Genomic DNA, 17,868 nt, shown 5'->3' with positions numbered 1-17,868 from the left:
CATATATAAAAAATGCTTTTTCTGCATTGCCGACCAGCTCTTCCGGGTAATTACGTACTTGCCAGCAGTCTAGTATTGGCTTGTCTTCCTAGCACAGGCCCAGATCACTGGTCCGATGGATCGCGATCCAGACGGGCCTCTGTGCACCAGTGCCGAATTCGTTCTAATCGCTGAGCAGTATTACTCAGTAAATATGATGCCATACAACCTTATCTCCGTACTTCGTGTTCACATCTAGTACAACAGTAGAAACCCAAAGAAGCAGCATGACATCCAATCTAAATACACACGTCATCTAAAACAAAAGGGCGCTCAGCAGAACGAGTAATTTTTTTGTGTTACTATATTCAATTATATCATACAAGTTGTTATGAAGGCGTATTTCATACAGAGAGTAATGTGCAGCCAAACTTAACCAATGGAACTACACTTCGGAAAGGAGAGCTTTAAAGAAAGGATCTCAGTGAACTGGATTAAAGCATTAAAGCCCTCCCTCGTGTTCAATGGTGCAGTGGGGTATGTCAACAGGAGATACCTGCTCACACAATTCCGAGTTTTGCGGAGTCTCAGAACAACCAATGCGTTTCGGCACCCATTATTTTCCTGATAAAGTACAAAGACAGTGTGCGCATAAGAGTGTTCTCGATAAAACCACATGTGGTAAAATAATTGTCATTCAGTGATCCCCGTGTTATTCCCAATTCAGTGTACCGTAGCTCACATTAGCCCATGCCAGCGGAGTAAATAAGAGGCAGAATCAGTAACTCCAGGCCCACTACCTTTACCTCCAGTTCCTGGCTGGCTTGTAATTGACAGCTACATGTTTAACTCATGGCCCACTTTTATATTTAAAACACGGGCAATGCGCATTATGTTTGAGCGTGGTGCCCACTTTTATGTTTGAAAAAGCAATACCTTTAAATCTTGCAAATGCGAGATCTATTACATTGCAAATGCTTGTTTCTAGATTGCCTGAGGAGCTAAAACCTTTCAAATCCACTCCACTGGTGAACCTGAGAAACAGGCAGATTTTATGATTTTAACAATTTTTGTGGTTCTCCCTGGTAAAACAAGGTCGTGGAAGAAGCATAAAAATTGCCAAAACTACCCACATGCAAGACACTTTTCATGTTTTGTGTTGTTCCCTTGAACCACTTTCATTTCCTATACTGCAAAAATGTTTTATATGGTATCTGCTTTTGTTGCATAAGTGTGCATCACTTAATTACAGGGTTTTGTGTATGCTTTATGTATTACAATAGTGTGCTTTTAATTGATGTATTCATATGATGAATTTATGCCATGCAATTTCCTGTATGGAATTTAGTATGTAAGAAGTCCCATGGCTTTCTCCTCATTCGACACCATGGATCATGGGTGTGCTTTCTCATGGTAGCCTATGAAACAATATAAATGCAATATTTTCCACTCTCTCAGAGAGCCACACCTTCTTTCCAACGAGTTTTCTCATTTGCTTGAAAACAAGCTCAGGTCACACAGACAAAGCTTGGTTATGTCCACCGTAGACCGCCTGCCCTACCAAACAAGTATGCAAATGTATGCAACCCTCTTAGCAAAGACTAGGCAGAAAGGGGGATTATATAGAATGCTACGTTGCCTATTTTTATATTGTTTACTTTAAGCTCCCTATGTTTACTTTATGCTCCCTATATTTACTTTAAGCTCAATCTTACCAGAATTCTTTTAATATTTAATACAAAGCACTTTCATTCTGCTCTAGGTTGATTAAAAAAAAACCCTTGCAGAATACTAATCTAGATTTCTTGTGTGTGTGATCATTTTGGGAAAAGGCGGGGTAATCCCACCAAAGAAACCTGTGTCTCTGGCAGGTAATGTTTAATTCCTAACATGGATGTACTCCTATTAGGTTTATGGGAGGTTCTTGTTGCATTACTAGTCTGCTTTCCCCACTGCAGATAAGAAACCAATGTATCTGCCTTTCATGGGGGAAATGGACATCTTCTGGGTGTGGCTAAGAGTGGCCCTGACACACAACCAGTACCCATAACTGCTCAAACCAGTCCGTTCTTGGTTCTGGGACCTTTCTTCTTCACAGGTAATAGCACATTTCTCAGAATTTCACTGTGATTCGCTTCCACATACCCGAGCACTTCACTCTCCAGCTGCACCAAAGTAACGCAGCCAAATCTTCCTCTAGGAGATTCTAGGAGTTAGAAACTCAGAAACAGAAAAACAATAGAATCTTTTATAAAAACACATGTAAAGGAAGCAGTTAGAAGTGTGGTACACTAAGATATGGCATGAAGGTGTTCACCCTAACATTGTCAAACATGCTAAACATAATTTTATTTTTAGGTCGAGCCTATAGCGGCAGCGGGCATGCGCTGCTCACTTTGCAAGGCATGCAGTATTCAGTATGGAGTGGAATCTCTGTGGAAGCTCCACCCACTTTACACCCATCTTTTTCATTGGCTTGTGTCTTAAATGCTGCCTTACAATTGGTTTTATGTTTCAAGAAACAAGGGAACCCTAAAGGTATAGCGTAGGGACCTTGGGCATTACATATTACAAAGAACAATGGTCCCTATTGTATGTTGATGGTCACGGCTGTGCCCACTTGACATTCTTTTTCGTAAAATATTTTATCTTTTTGATTTGGAATTCATTAAATCCTGTCCGGACGGACAGAAGACATATTACTGATTGGGTATATGATTATTTTGGACTGTATATTTAATGCACATAGGGACCATTGTTCTTTGTAATATTTACAATTGGTTTTAGGCTTGTTAGTCCCTCCTTATGACAGCCATGCTGTCATTTGTGTCCTTCCATTGCTACTGGCCCCTTTACTTCGAGTGTAGCACAGCACTACCTGTGTACCCCCCCTCCCGCAGTTCGTGTCTTCTCACCCGCTCCCCCCATTGTGGTTAAGGTTTCCCATGTCCCAAATAAAAGCCATCGAGAGGCCCCAACGCCTTCACAATGTCATCACACTACATCCGTCTGGTCCAGTGCCTGCTGCCTGCCCTCTTCCTGCATGGTAAGCATGCTCGCACTCGTGTTTCTGTGTGTCTCTTGCACGCTTGTACAGCTTGCTGCAGTGCCCTGGGGACTTTTACAACTCATGGGATGAAAGGGTGAGGTGAAGAAAGGATGAAAAGGGCCTATGGGGATTCAGACTGCTGCCCTGCAGGTTACATGGTCTCTTAAATGAAGGCACTGTCCAACTTGGCTGCTTTGGATGCATGTTAGGCAGGGTTCTTGTCTCTCCTATGAACACCTTTCTTCACCCCGAGTAATCCCCTCTAAGGCCACACACTGGTTCTGGGGCAGTTTCACTAGAGGGGTCAAGGGCACACTTAAGGCGAGGTTTAAGCACGCCTGCACGTCTTCCTTCCGTGATTCAATGACCTGCCCCCTGGATGGCTGCGGTAGGATGGGGCCTCCCGTGGGAGCCCGGCGGGGGTCAATGCCATGAGCCGCTCTGGGGACCAACAAGGACCTGTAGTTGATATGAGGGCAACTCGTGCGCTAATGTTTCTCACACACCCTCAGGTCCTTTCCACACCCGACACCGGGGCTTGGCAGGAAGGCACACGTTTCTTTTAGTAACTCCTCCGGGACTATGGTTTTTGGTTTGCATTCTAATATTTCAAAACAGTGCTTGGAAATAAATTACCTGACGCTGCACTCGACATACCGATGGCAGATTGTGCGCTATGCACCTGGAAATTCTCCCTTATTCTACCGCCCCTCTTGTGAAATAGGGAACCATCTGCCTTTGGAAGTGTCATGAGGCAATGTAGTTGAAAGTAGGCGCTATCTGCAAAAGATAAACAAGCACGCAATGCAGGCTTACTGTAGTAAAGAGGGTCCCCAAGCGATCGACTGAAATACTTTATTGTTCAAAATTCAATCAACGATGACCCCAGCTTGTCGGTGCCGTGATCAGGCAGAATCCTCCACATTCTAACGCAGCCTTCGCCTGACAGTTCAAGGACCGTACCAAGTGCCGGGTGAGGAACGGGGGTGGGGGGACAGAGGAATAATCTAACTGTGGTTACAACACATCATCCTCCCTAGGGAAACCAACGGAGGTGACGGATAAGGGGAGGAGAGGTGGAGGACGGAGGGAAAGGGAAAGGATGAGGAAGGGGTGGAGATACAGGGCCTCGGGGAGGGCTAGTCACAATAAATCAGGGTCTTGCGCAAAAGACCACAATCCTTATGCTATGGGGATACAGACAAAAGAAACTCATCAAGTCATACTATACTGTCTGTGCCAGTGCGGAGAGTACCTTTGTCTACAGCTATTCCTATTCTCCCCCTCATGCTTCCCTATGTCACCTTCCTCTGACCTGTCTTCCCCTGACTTGAGATTCCCTCCTCTGACAGGTACGACCTGGTCGTGACTCCGCATTTTCCCATCTTCCATGACGACCACATTCTTCTTCACTTCCTTGATTTTATCGGGGGCATAGTACTTGTCACCACTTTTCCCAAGTTTCTCTGGTTTACTGATGTAGACACTCTGTTCTTGCTTGAGGACCCTCTCCCTGGCACCCCACTTATTATCGTACCATTCTTTGTATTTCTTTGGTTTATTTTCGATCTTCATCCTTCTCTCCTCCTGATTAATCTCCACAGCAATATTCCTTCCCATCCAATTTGGAGATAACTTCGATCCGGCTTTCCTCCCTCTCAGTAACTCAAAAGGAGAATGCCCTGTTGTAGAATTTGGCGTTGTATGGTATGCCCATAACATGTTAACATGTCCCTGATTGCTTCTTCAATATTTTTCCCCGCCTTGCTGGCCAGTTGTATGCATTCTTTCAACATGCGGTTGGCTCTCTCCACTTTTCCATTTGCTTTGGGACAGTATAGTGGTGTACGTACATGGGCAATGGAGCAGTCTGTTAGAAACTCTTTCATCTCTTCTGAGACCAATTGTACGCCATTGTCCGTCACCATCGTGGAGGGAATACCTTCCCTTGAAAACACCTCACTCAATAATAAGGTAAGCCAGTTAGGACCTTACTGTGTCCCCATACATCAATAGTCACCTGGCGGAGTGCCACAGGGAATTACACCTCCGCTATCTTCACTCACCGGATTCCCCTAAAAGTCCCCTAAAGTCTCGCCGTGTCCGACCACCGCAAATAGCTTGCCAAGTCTTACACACGAAAGTTCATTCAATACCGCTCCGATCAAGCTGCTCAATATTTCAGGGGGGGGGGGGGTGATGCATCCGCTGTCGCTGACACAGCATCCCGGTCCTCGTCGCCACAAAGTGTAGTAAAGAGGGTCCACAAGTGATCGACTGAAATACTTTATTGTTCAAAGTTCAATCAACGATGCCCCCAGCTTGTCGGTGCCGTGATCAGGCAGAATCCTCCACATTCTAACACAGCCTCGCCTGACAGTTCAAGGACCGTACCAAGTGCCGGGTGAGGAACGGAGGTGGGGGGGCAGAGCAATAATCTAACTGTGGTTACAACAGCTTACCTTCAGCCTTATGCAAATAAACAAACAGGAGATATTGTGATTCAGCGTGCTTCCCAGTTCACAGACTTGAAGCATTCATCGGCGCTTTCCAGCACCCCTCGGAGCGCTAGACATCGGTGGCTGTAGGTTTCCAAATTATAATTAAAAGCTTTCTTTCACAATCCTCGCTGTACAATTTGTTCAACTTGGCTGTCCTTGCAGCACTGCAGAAACACATTTCTGCGCTCAGGTGCGTGTGTGCTGGGAGCAGGCTGTGTGTGGCAAAAGGCACTCTTGGCCAGCAGACAGCAGCTAAGGCTCGCCAGTGCCGTGCCTGGGGAGACAACTGCACAGACAGATCAGACAACGAAACGAAAAGTCTGCTTTTATTAATGTGGCTTCTTTGCCACATAATGCATATCTCAGGCCGAGTGGGAAGTGTGGAAATAGCCCAGTACGGTAATGTGTACCTGTTCCGTAGATAAAATTATCTGGTTTTCCAGAAAACAAATACATCTTTTGGGTCAGTTCTCAGGTCGGAGGGTCTAATCATGACCATGATGGACAGAGAGAAGCTTTCTGTTGAGAGTATCCTGCACCTGTTCAGCGCTGCAATGACGATCGGCTGCGCAAAGCGCTATCTAAGAAATGCACTTCCATTTTCAAGTCTCTTTTTGAGGGTCTTGGATGATGCATGTCGTCGCTGCTTTGTTTTCAGATATACCCTTTTGATACTCGGGAAGTGGTCCCCAGCTCAGGCCAGGGCTGCCAAGGAAGCTCTGCCCCAAGGAGCCCTTTTCATCTCTTGTGCCTCCACGCGAGACTGAGTTTGGTAGCGCAGGATATCTGTACTCTGCTGTCTTAACAAGAAGAAGCAGTGGCACAATCAAGAAAGCGTTTGCATCGAATAAAGTAAGCGGGTGAAGCTGGTGAGCATTTACAGCCTGTTTTAGAGGGACGAAGTGAGGCAGGCAGGTAGCAACCTCGTTACTCTCGACTTCTGTCCACCCGGAAGTAAAACAAATCAGAATATATTTGTTTATTCTCATTTTTATATAGCACAAACCTCTTATATATACTGCAGTATATACTTATATGTGTATGAACGTTGTGGGCTCTAGAGATCCGCCATAGGACGTGTCTGCTTCCGCTTAGGGTCTTTTTTCTGTTCAACTGCCTCTATTTCACTGTCTTCATAGAAAACGACCAGCAGAGGTCCTGTAAAATACCAGAATCACTTTAGCATTCTCTAGATTCCAGTCCAAAGAAATTGTGTACCACAAGCGCCCGTAGACAATATTTTTTTCAAATCTTGTATTTTCAGTAGTAGGACCACTGAAGGCCCTGATTTCATATTAAAAACAGAGCTTTGGACTATACCATTTCCTGCTGAAAGGCAATATTTCTCTCCATGTGTTCCCATACCTGACGTCACGCAGTTTGGTGCTTACTTTTTCCCCAATAGTAGATGTTTCTGCACCCCGGCTAATGTGCTGCATAGCTAAATACACATGTAAGGTCCCAAAGGTGAGACCGATTGCATAGCAAATGCTTGTTTAAATTACATTCAGTTGATGGCCAAAGTTACTGTATGGGGGGGCAGCGTTCAGGTTTTCTCAGAAATCTTTGGGGCTCTTCTGGTTCACTAAAATCTGTGTATACAAAGCTAGTCAATTAGACAAAGTTGTCAGGCAGATAGGTACAAAAGGCCCGATTCTAAGTTCGGCAGAGTGATATTCCCATGTGGGGCACTACCCAGTGGCGCTGCTTCTTGGATTTCTGAGTGCAGGAATATTAGGCCAGACTTTAAAAGGCCAAGAAATAAATTCAGTGAAAAGAGTTCCAAGCTTCAAGTGTAGTACAGCCTCGGTTCTTGGCCCCTGCCCGATACACTTCCACTGAAGAGGGCGCACAAAACGCTTCCCCTTACCAGTCCAGAGTCTATGCTGTCCCATAACACCATCCCTGATCCTGCCAGTACCAGTATTTCCTGCACTTCCATTTACCACTTTCTGCAGGCAGGTTATAAAAGGAAACAGATTTGGCGCCAGAATGGTGATATCGTAATCAGATTATGACCAGGTAATGCTTGTATTTTATTCCTTTCCTTTAAGGGTTTATTAATTTGACAGGTGCACCGCTACCAACTCAATAAACACCTTCTGGTTAGGTCAAAAACAGTTCAAATGGACTCTTGGAATCTCTGCTAAACATCTGATAGCTATGGCACAAGCAGCAGGCAATCCTAAGAGAAATTGACACTGAATTCCAGCAGTACCAACAATTTTAATGTATAGAATACAACATAAGAAAATTCCCCAAAAAGTTTTAATGAGCAATACGACATCACAATAATCAATAGAGGTTAAGAGTGACAAGAGATATTCATTTTCAAAGTTTTAAGCAAAGATGGCCTGGAAAAGTGGTTAGAAAATACATATAACACAAGACTTTACAATGACAACTGATCATAACCAGCCAAAACCTCGAACATCCATGCCCTAAGCAGGTTCCAGATCCCATTTAAATCTAGATATCTGTTCATCATTATTTACAATGGACTTTTCAAGAGAAGAAAATGTTTTAAAATTCTTGCCACCACTCCCTTGGCCTAGGAAGCTCACTTTATAACTAATTTCATGCCAGCAAGCACCAATATGGCCAGAGAGATGATGAAGAAATATATTCCAGCGATATTAGAAGGGATCAGAGATGAGTGTCCCTGCATTATCAACTTATAGTTCCAGACTATATCAGCATGAAAAATCACTTTGAACTTCAAAAATATATGGCCTCAGTAACCGAGCAGAGTCGCGCCTGCGGCAAAGATATGGACACCTCTTGCCCCATCCAGTCCACCCCACACCAAAAGCATTCCTATTGCTGTATCAACTTCAATTTGTACAAATAATGCAGCGTGTATAAAAATCATTAATACATTTAAAAGGATGAGCCTTGACCTGAGAGATATTCAACACACTCTGTGCGAAGGTGTTACTACTCTTTATGTCAACATACGTCACCTCATCTCCAGGATATCTGCTCTATTTGCCTTCCATAAATTGGAATACATCTACCCACTTCTCAATATCCGCAGAGAGAATCGTTTTATAGACCAAACTAATATTACCATTATGAGGAATTCTCATAAAATAGTCAAGAAAATGATTCCTCCCTTTTCAAGCTCAGTAAACAATGACAATGTTTGGGATACCTGAAAAATCACATACGAATAAGGGAAAATCATTGCTGAAGGTTCTCGTATGATAAAAATGTAACACTCTCATACAGCAGTCTCGGAGTATAAAGTTTAGAGTCCACCCAACACTCAAATAAACCATGATGGCTCGACAATGACATATTCGGATCATAGACCAGAAAGGTGTATTGATTACAGCAGGTGATGCCAGGAAATCATTTTTTTAATTAAGTCCATATTTGATGGTAGAACCGCAGGGTCTTGTATCTTGTCCTCTTAAAGCACACAGTCTAAACGATACCTGAACGAGGTACAATGGGATCCCCCAGAGGTATACATGGGAAAGATTAAGCCCAAAGGATAAGATTCCCTACCCAGGACAATTGGAAGTCGTGATATGAAAGTGGCAAATAGTTTGTTAGCCAGTAGGGACTTTTAGGAAATTGTGGCAGCTGGTATACTGTCCGGGTGACACCACGCTTCAGCCGCAGAAGGTACTGGTATCAATTCAGAATCCCAGTCAGGTGATTCAATCTCTATTTGTTACTGTTCTCTTGCATGTGGGAATGCGCCCAGAGATTTAATTATCCTCCTTTCACCTACGTTGTCTACTGAAATGTTTTAAGGCGTACAGTATGGGTGAACTACCCTATTTCTAGACTGTTGCGAATGTGCTTCTGCCTTCTACTCCAGGTACAGTGAGTACTTATGGGGTTGTTTCTTCAATAGGTTTATTATAGTGGTTGTTAGATCTGGGGGTCTCTAATTGGCAATGATATTCACCTTTGTCCAAATAGGGACCCTTACTTCTAAGTCAGGATAAGGGGATTTCACTCCATAATAACCCCTGCTCACCCCCTTGGTAGCTTGGCACAAGCAGACAGGCTTACTTCAGAGGCAGTGTGTTAAGGATTTGTGAACATACACAGTAATACAGTGATAACACTACAGATGGACACAACACAGGTTTTATAAAAATAAGTATTCTTTATATAGACTTAACACAAGACCACAAACGACAAAAATCCACAATACTACACTTAAGATTACTTAAAAGATGATTAAAGTCTCTTAGTTCAAGTTGCTGTTAAATTGCGACAAAGTTCTCAACAAAGTACCTGGATGCGTAACGCAAAGTAAACAAAAGGCTCGCAAAAGGGGAGATGCGTCGGTTCCGTGATCCGGGGGAACGGTTGCATCCTGCCTCAATGCTTGAGCAGAGAAGGGGACTCGTCGTGAGCCTTACCGGTGAGGAGGTGATACGTAGATTCTTGGCTTGCGGGCCCGTTGCGGTGCGCAAGATGGCGCCTTGAAGCGATGATCCGGTTGCGATGCGAGAAGATGGCGCCCTTGATGCGGCGATGTGATGATGATGCGATGAGGTACTGGCAGCCTTGCGGCGACTCTGTACTTTGGAGCCGTGACAAGCCCTGCGACATGCTTCTCCGGTGATGCGATGGCAACTCTCACGATGGTGTCACGCTTCTCCGGTGATGCGACAGTAGGCAGCTAAGATGAACACACGCTTCCAGGGAGATGCGGTGAAGGCTCGCTTCTCCGGCGTTGCGACGATTGCAGCTGCGGCGGCGACACGCTTCTTCTCGACGCTTCGTGCTTCCAGCTCCCAGCGGCACGCAAGTGTCTGGAGTCAGAATTCCCAGCAAGGCAATTCAGGAGGGAGCTGGAGGTGAAGTCTTTTGTCCCTGAAATTTCAGAAGGAGGCAAGCACAGTTCAAGCACTTGGAGAATATTCTGTAGATGAAAGTCCTTACAAAGTTCCTTCTCCTTTCCCTTGGCCATGAAGCAACCACTGAAGGCCAACCCAGCAAACGTCACACTGGCAGAGGGGCAGTCCAAACTCCTGCAGCTTCCATGGTTCTTCTCCTTGGCAGAAGGGTTTCTTGTTTCAGAAGTGATCTCATTTCTTGGGATCAGGGTCCCAATATTTATACCCCAAAATCCTTTGTTCTCTGAAGGTAGAGAGGCCTCTGCCTAGTCCAAACCAGTTCTTGAGCACTTTGTTTACATGACTCTCTTCTTCCTTTCACTGTGCAGGGCAGAGACATCAGCCGCCCCCCAGGAGGTGGAGCCAGCACCGGGAGGGAAGATACAGCTCTGGAGCACTCTATTGACATGATTCCTCCTCTCCTTTCACAGTGCAGGGCAGAGACATCAGACAAGCCACAGGGGGTGGAGCCAGCACTGTTGAGGGAAGGCCCAGCCCTATTCAGGTCACAGGTGCAACTCCTCCCTCCCATCTAGATGCAGATCTCGCTATTCACCACTGGGCTGCCCCAGCCTGTCTCCTGGAATCCCCCCAGCCCTGTCACTCACGAACCCAGACAAGGAGTACACAACCCAGCAGAGGCAGGCTCAAATGATTAGGCAAGAAAATACCTGCTTTCTAAAAGTGGTATTTGCAAACACAGAATATTAAAATAAACTTTACTAAAATATGTACTAAATTCGAATTTCTACCATGTTCCCTGAGTCAGTTAGGAATATAAGAATGTAATAATCTAACTGCCCATTCTGGCCTATGGAGAATAGGTAGCCTTCAATCGTGAAAAACGAAAATAGCTGTAATTCACTATTACAACATGCTACACACATCCGAGCATGTCCTACCTTATACTTACAATGCACCATGTCCTTGGGCCTACCTTAGGGGTGTCTAATATGAAGCAAAGGGAAGGTTTAGGGACTGGCAAGTGGGTACACTCGGCCAAGTTGACATGGAAGTGCTAGACTGCACATAGGCCTTGCAATGGCAGGCCTGAGATGCATTTACAAGCTGCGTCTGTGGGTGGCACAACTAGTGCTGCAAGCCCACCAGCAGCATTTGATTTACAAGCCCTGGGCACACATGGTGCACTGTACTAGGGGCTGACTGATAAATCAAAAAACCCAATCATGGAATAACCAACTAGCACATCAATTTAACATAGGGAGCACTTGCACTGTGGCACTGATTAGCAGTGGCAGAGTGCCCAAAGCATAAATCCAGCGAAAACATATCAAAACTGATGAGACAATCTGTCAAAAAATGGAAGGGAGACTCACACCAATAATGCAAGGTCTAACAGTGGTGTATGAGCCTTTCATCCTCTATGAATTTTGGAGATCTGCCCCCATGTTTATTAGTGAATCTCTGAAGTATCTTTCCGATTGCTGAGCCTTTAATCCTACTGATAAGGCAGACATTGCAGTTTCCCTAAATACATAATTCCTCCTGTACTGTTTTAGCAGGACCTTTGTCAGTTTAATCCCTTTGTTCCTAATCCACTGGCGTATTTCTTCATTTTTCTAATTTCAGAAGTACATTTATCGATATTTATTTTTAGTTCCAGGTTGCCCATCTCTTTGTTTGCTTATGGGTAGACTTTACATTTCATTGCGGTTGTAAGTATTTTATTGTGGGCACTGGCACAAGCATTGACACATCCTTTTGCTTTCCACACGCGTCAAACTTTGAATTTGTTTCTTATTTAGTCCACACCTTTGGGTGTCTATTGGTCCTATTGGCAGCAATCCACTATGTGGCAAGTTCACATTCTTTTTCTAGTGCCACATTTGTACTATCTCCGTTTGTAGTGGGTTCTTGTCACCTTTATGGGAATTTATATTTGTCTTGATTCCAGTACGTCATTCACACACTATATGTATTTTGTGTACTTTATCTCCTAGCCCGTTCATGTGAATTCTTTCATTATATCCTTCAGGACCCCCTTGGGGATTCTCTTGAGGCCATTTCCCCCTATTTTTGTTTAATATTTAACCATCCTGCACCCTGAGGAAGGTGTCACCATTATCCCAGGTCTCCACAGAAACGTGCATCTGCACTTACCTTGGTCTGAAACTCAAGTACTGGAATATCTAGTTAACTCTATCATTGTTAAATCAAGTGATTTAAGACATAATACGCGACCTATGGACTATGCATAATAAGCATTTGAAACAAACATATTTATGTACAAAATAAGGATTTTTTTGTTTGTTGGTTCTATTGTTCCTTTTATGATACCACTTTTTGGATTTTACTGATCTGTGTTGTATGTGTATGGAAGACTGACTTTAGCGATTTGTCTGGTGTGTATGGTGTGTGATTGATAGTCCGACTGTGGTGTTTGAGGGGTTTAGCCTGGGTATCCCCAAGGTATATATATACACTGATTTGAAGAATACCATTGGTGTTTTTAACTAAATTGTATATTCTCTGTTTTTGGTGGATGTACTATAATAACCATTGATATTGTGAATAAAATCCAATGTATATATCCTTCCCATATATTTGGTCTTGAGAGTTGTCATGTATTGAATCTTTGGGCTTTATGCGACTTATTGCGCTTTGAAACAGTTGATTAGATTCTCCACTTATATCTATGTACCAGGCAGGATGTTACTTGTATTTACTATGGCTTTCTTCCCCTGCTTCTCTGCCAGTGTATTTAGCATTGCAGGTGCCCTCTTTCTTTTTATAGCTTTCTCAAAACCGCCTGTGTTTTCCAATGGTCTGTTTTCAACAAGAGAGAGTCCTTCCTATACTCTTCTCTGTGCAGCTGGAAGAAATCATAAACAGCTGTACTGCTGATGGCTAATTCACATTCAGTAGTCCCCCAGACCTGAAAAACAACTGAGCCTTGAGGTCACCCTCAACCACATCATCTGTAATATCCGGGTGGGGCACCTGATCAGCAATATAAGACAAGCTGCCGGAGTCTGACAGTGAGTGGACAGTGAGTAGGGCCTTAGGGGGGTTTCTGTGGGTCAGAGTTAGAGTGCAGAGCAAAACCAATCTCTGGGTCATCCTTAGAAATGATCTTCCCCTGCTGTGATGTCTGTCCTGGCTCCATCAACCACTTCAGGAGCATCTCCTTCGGCCAAGGTCACCCTGCCTCCAGACGCCTCAGCACTTGCCCGATAGAGCATAACTAATTTCCCCGGAGGAAGCTTGTTTAGTGTAGGCTGGAGGATGTAGTTGGAGATATGGGGTTAGTGACTTTCACCTCACCCTGGTCCTTGAAGCCTGTGCTACTAGATGGGTTAGAGAGAGACACCACCTTATCCTTATCAGCCATTAGGATAGTATTAGGAGTCCGTATTGATCGTTAGTTCTTTGAGAAAGAGTTAACAGGGAAACAACAGATACCCTTGAGAAAATGATGAGGAGCCTGAATGTCCTTTACACCCGCCATCTTACCCCCTTGCTTTGGCTTGAGTAAAATTATATGGTGGAGGATGATTTAACAATAACTCATTTTTAAAATTCATCGTCTATCTCATTCTCACTCTCAACAGTCAATGCCAATGTCTGAGAGTCCTAAAAATGTTTTTTCTTCTTACGTTTCTCACCTTGACCTTTATCTGCAACTAATATAGGATACATTCAACTTCCCTCTGCAATGTCTGTTCTTCATGCTTTCTGTTGGGAACTCGATCTGGCTTCAACATACCGATTTAAGGTGTTTTTGTACCTTCCCTGATATTTCAGTTTTTCTTTCTAATGAGCAACATGTTCCCATTTTCCAAGAGCTTCAAACTGCATAGATCTCAGAGGTGGTTTAATATCTTGTAATTGTCTTCTCAAATTTTCAAGGATTCGTATGTTAAAGGTTCCATATTGTGGGAACGCTAAAGGCCCATCTTTCTCTGTATTCTTCATCCAATTCTCTAACCATGTACTTGTATGATAACCTCTCTCTTGAGTCATATACAAAGCAGCTCTTCTCTTGTGGGCACAGGCACATCTCCTTGTATTAATGTCTTTATATTCTTCAAATTTTTCATTGTTCCAATTAATATTTCAATTGTCTTTTACAAATACTTCTCTCAGCAAATCTAGGAAATACTTCCTTGTTTTTATCCAAACAACTAATATCAGCACGGCTCTCTATGACATTGTCAACCTATCCCAGCGTGTCTTCACACTAACCAACCAATGGCAGCCTGATACTCTATGATGTCATTTAACTCCCTGCAGCAGCTACCCTCTCGTTACACTTCAGCTTGTACTTCACCAACAAACGTTATTGAAACAGTAATGTTATTACAAAATGTTACAAAGCAGCAGTATAAGAAAAGCTCCCAAATAAAACTCTTGCCTGCTCCAGTAAAAGAAACGCATAGATTTTCATTCACTCAAAGGATATCATTTGATCACACATTCCAAGCGAAATCTCAACATTTGTAACCTCACTTAAATTATTACTATTATTCTCCGTGCACTGCGAAAAACCCAAACGATTATAACTTCTTATTCTCACAAAAGTTCACTTCTCTGGTGGTACTGCTGACGATGTCTCACGTACAACCTTCATAACCACAGCAATGAATATCCTGGTATTTTATGCCACTTCACACCTGATAACAACTTCAACTTAGCAACTGATTTTTTTTATTCAAGCATAAACATTAAAAACATTGCACAATCAATTTCTGCAAATTGCAATTTAAGCAGCTGCAACGCGCAAACCCTATTAATACTCACACCACTGCTTCGTTGTCTCGTCGTTTTCTTCAGGAATTACACTTGGTCAATATTTATAGAACGGGGCTTTGGGTGAATCTATATATACAACCCCTCGGTCTGCCTTCTGGAAAACGCTGAATTACCTGCGGTCGATGCACTCCTTGAGGGGAGAACACAGCGCTGATTACACACGATGACCGCCGTTGTTGTCACTCACCATGGGAAAGCAGATGGTGAGTGAGGGCACTGCTAACAACCCTGGGTCCCCTGGTGACCAATTCGGGTGGTGAGGGGCTCCGGTGACCTCAGACGTAACTTCAATAGTGCTCTAGGTGAGCCCCGGGATCGTCGCCTGACCCCAAAATGGTATCCACAGTCAGGCACCCCCAGAGGGTTTAGCGATGCACCCTGGGGGGCCCCACATGCACAATACAGCTCAGTTGCCTCAGAACTCATCTCCCCCATCGGAGAGCAGAAGCACCGCAGGAATTAGTGGGGCGCTCCCAAATTTGACATAATTCAGCAACACTCTTGGTGAGCTGGAGGGACCGACGCCTGACCCCAACATTGCTGCCACAGCCTGGCGGACCCGGGCAGCCTAACACTACACCCGGTGGCCCGCAACTCCAAACACAGCTCAGTTTCTTTTCACCTGGCAAGAACTAAACTGTGGAGTTCATGGTGAGTAGCTAATCACCCTCCTGCTGCCCCTCCATCACTTTGCCTCGTCTTCCTGTGTAAAAGGAACACCGCCGCTTCTACCCCACCGTCCCGGCAATCTAAATGACATTCAAGATGTCCGAACTGTCAGTTGCCCACCACGAATCATGGCTTCATTTTTGTTGAGACTAATTAATGTTTATGAGAGAGTAAGACAGATATAGGAGGCGCCCCGCCTGATCCTAAAATGGCGTCTGTTTCTCCCCCTTGTAGCTATATCATGGCAATACTCTCCTCCTCGGGAGGCGAGCGGTCACTGGCTCGGGCCTCTTGCTGCTCCATTGGTCAACAAACACCCCCCTTCGAGCAAAAGGTAAGAATGGAACCAGCTCAATGTAACACCAAGGTCAGAATTCCCTTGCCTGACCCCAAGATGGCTGCCACAGTAGTCCCTACCAAGTTGTGCTACTACTCTGGGAAAAAAACTCGACTTCGACCTGACCGTGATCCTATTCCCCATCATGCTTACCCTTCAGGACTTAGACCTTGTTGAACTTGTTGTGGAGACCTAGCTTTCTGGCTGATGCCCGGTTGAGCTCCCTGACAGCTAAAGAGGAGATGGGTTGTGGACTTTCCCCTCAGCCGTCACCTACCCAGCCGGACTTTGGGCAGACTTTCCTTCGTCTCTCTGTCGTATCTCCCCCCTTCCCCTTCACCCTACCACCCCTACCCCTCTGCGCTCCATTCATCTCGACTCCTATGATCTTTAAATGTTTTTCCGTGGAGTCCTAGCTATTTTGGCTGATGCCCGGTGGAGCTACCTGATAGCTATTGAAGAGATGGGCTGTGGACTTCTCCCTCAGCCATCACCTACCCAGCCGGACATTGGGCAGACTTTCCTTTATCTCCCCGCTTTATCTCCCTCCCCGTTACTCTTTCACATTACCCCCTTACCCTTATACATGCCATGAACCAACTGATGTAACTTGTAACTGATGTATCTTCTGTAACAATGTGTAACTTGTAACCTATGTAACTTTCCTCATGTAAAGCGCTCTGATACCTATGGGTCTAGCCAGTGCTATATAAAACTCAAGTAAACAAATAAATCCTAACTTTGTCAGGCAGTAAACCATCCAACACGCTACCAGAATAACTGCTGTGGTGTTTATTGGGCCCATGTATAAAATAATTACACATATATTCTTAAACTCTTGCTACCTTATACATACAGTTGGTTCTCCTATGGATCTTGTTCTGTGCAGAAAGGGGTTGGATATTCGGAAGAAGCTCAGTTACCCAATACAGACCAGGAATAGGATAACTGTATCTTCAACCCAACCTCATTATAATCAGGTAAAAACTTCCCCAGTGACTATAAGTGACTCAGAATCACATGAATTACCCACAAGGAATAATGACAGAGAATCAGCAGAATCAGATTTAGAATTGAAAGTTTAGTTATTCATGTATAGGTAAAGAACATTTGCATTCAAATAAAATAGCATATAGCCCTAATAATTAATTAGTAAAGGATTTAAAGAATTATACAGAGCCTCTGAGATTGAAATGAATACGATGGATAAACAGGGAAATCTTCCTCAGCCTAGGCAGATTTGGACACGTACAGTATATGTGTCAATAGGATTAGGAAGCCAGGGGAGCCTTGTAAAGACTCTCAGGAAAGTTCAGCAAAGTTCCAAGTATCCAGTCCGGTTAATCAAGACAGCAATCTGTCTCAGTCCATCGCTGTAATGACACGAGTCACAACAACATGACAGTAACACTTTAGCCAAAAGGTTAAATCTGCGTCAGGACACCGGTCAGCAGCAACGAGTCCTAGTCCCGACAGCAGAATTGGAATCTGAATACAAAATGAGAAACCTATATCATGGATAGCAGCCGTCGTTGCTTGCCCTCTATTTCTCCCCAAGTTTGAGAAATTATACTCAATACATTTCTGGGATGACAACCCTGGCAACACCAAACTTGTCAGACCACTCAGCTTCATTGATCTGTTCAAAGTGAGGTGAGGGTGATGTAGGAGGAAAGAAGATACAAATCCGAAACC

This window comes from Lissotriton helveticus, chromosome 5_1 (assembly GCF_964261635.1).
Source record: "Lissotriton helveticus chromosome 5_1, aLisHel1.1, whole genome shotgun sequence".
NCBI classification, from domain to species: Eukaryota; Metazoa; Chordata; class Amphibia; order Caudata; family Salamandridae; genus Lissotriton; species Lissotriton helveticus.
Note: the sequence above shows the minus strand (reverse complement) of the source record.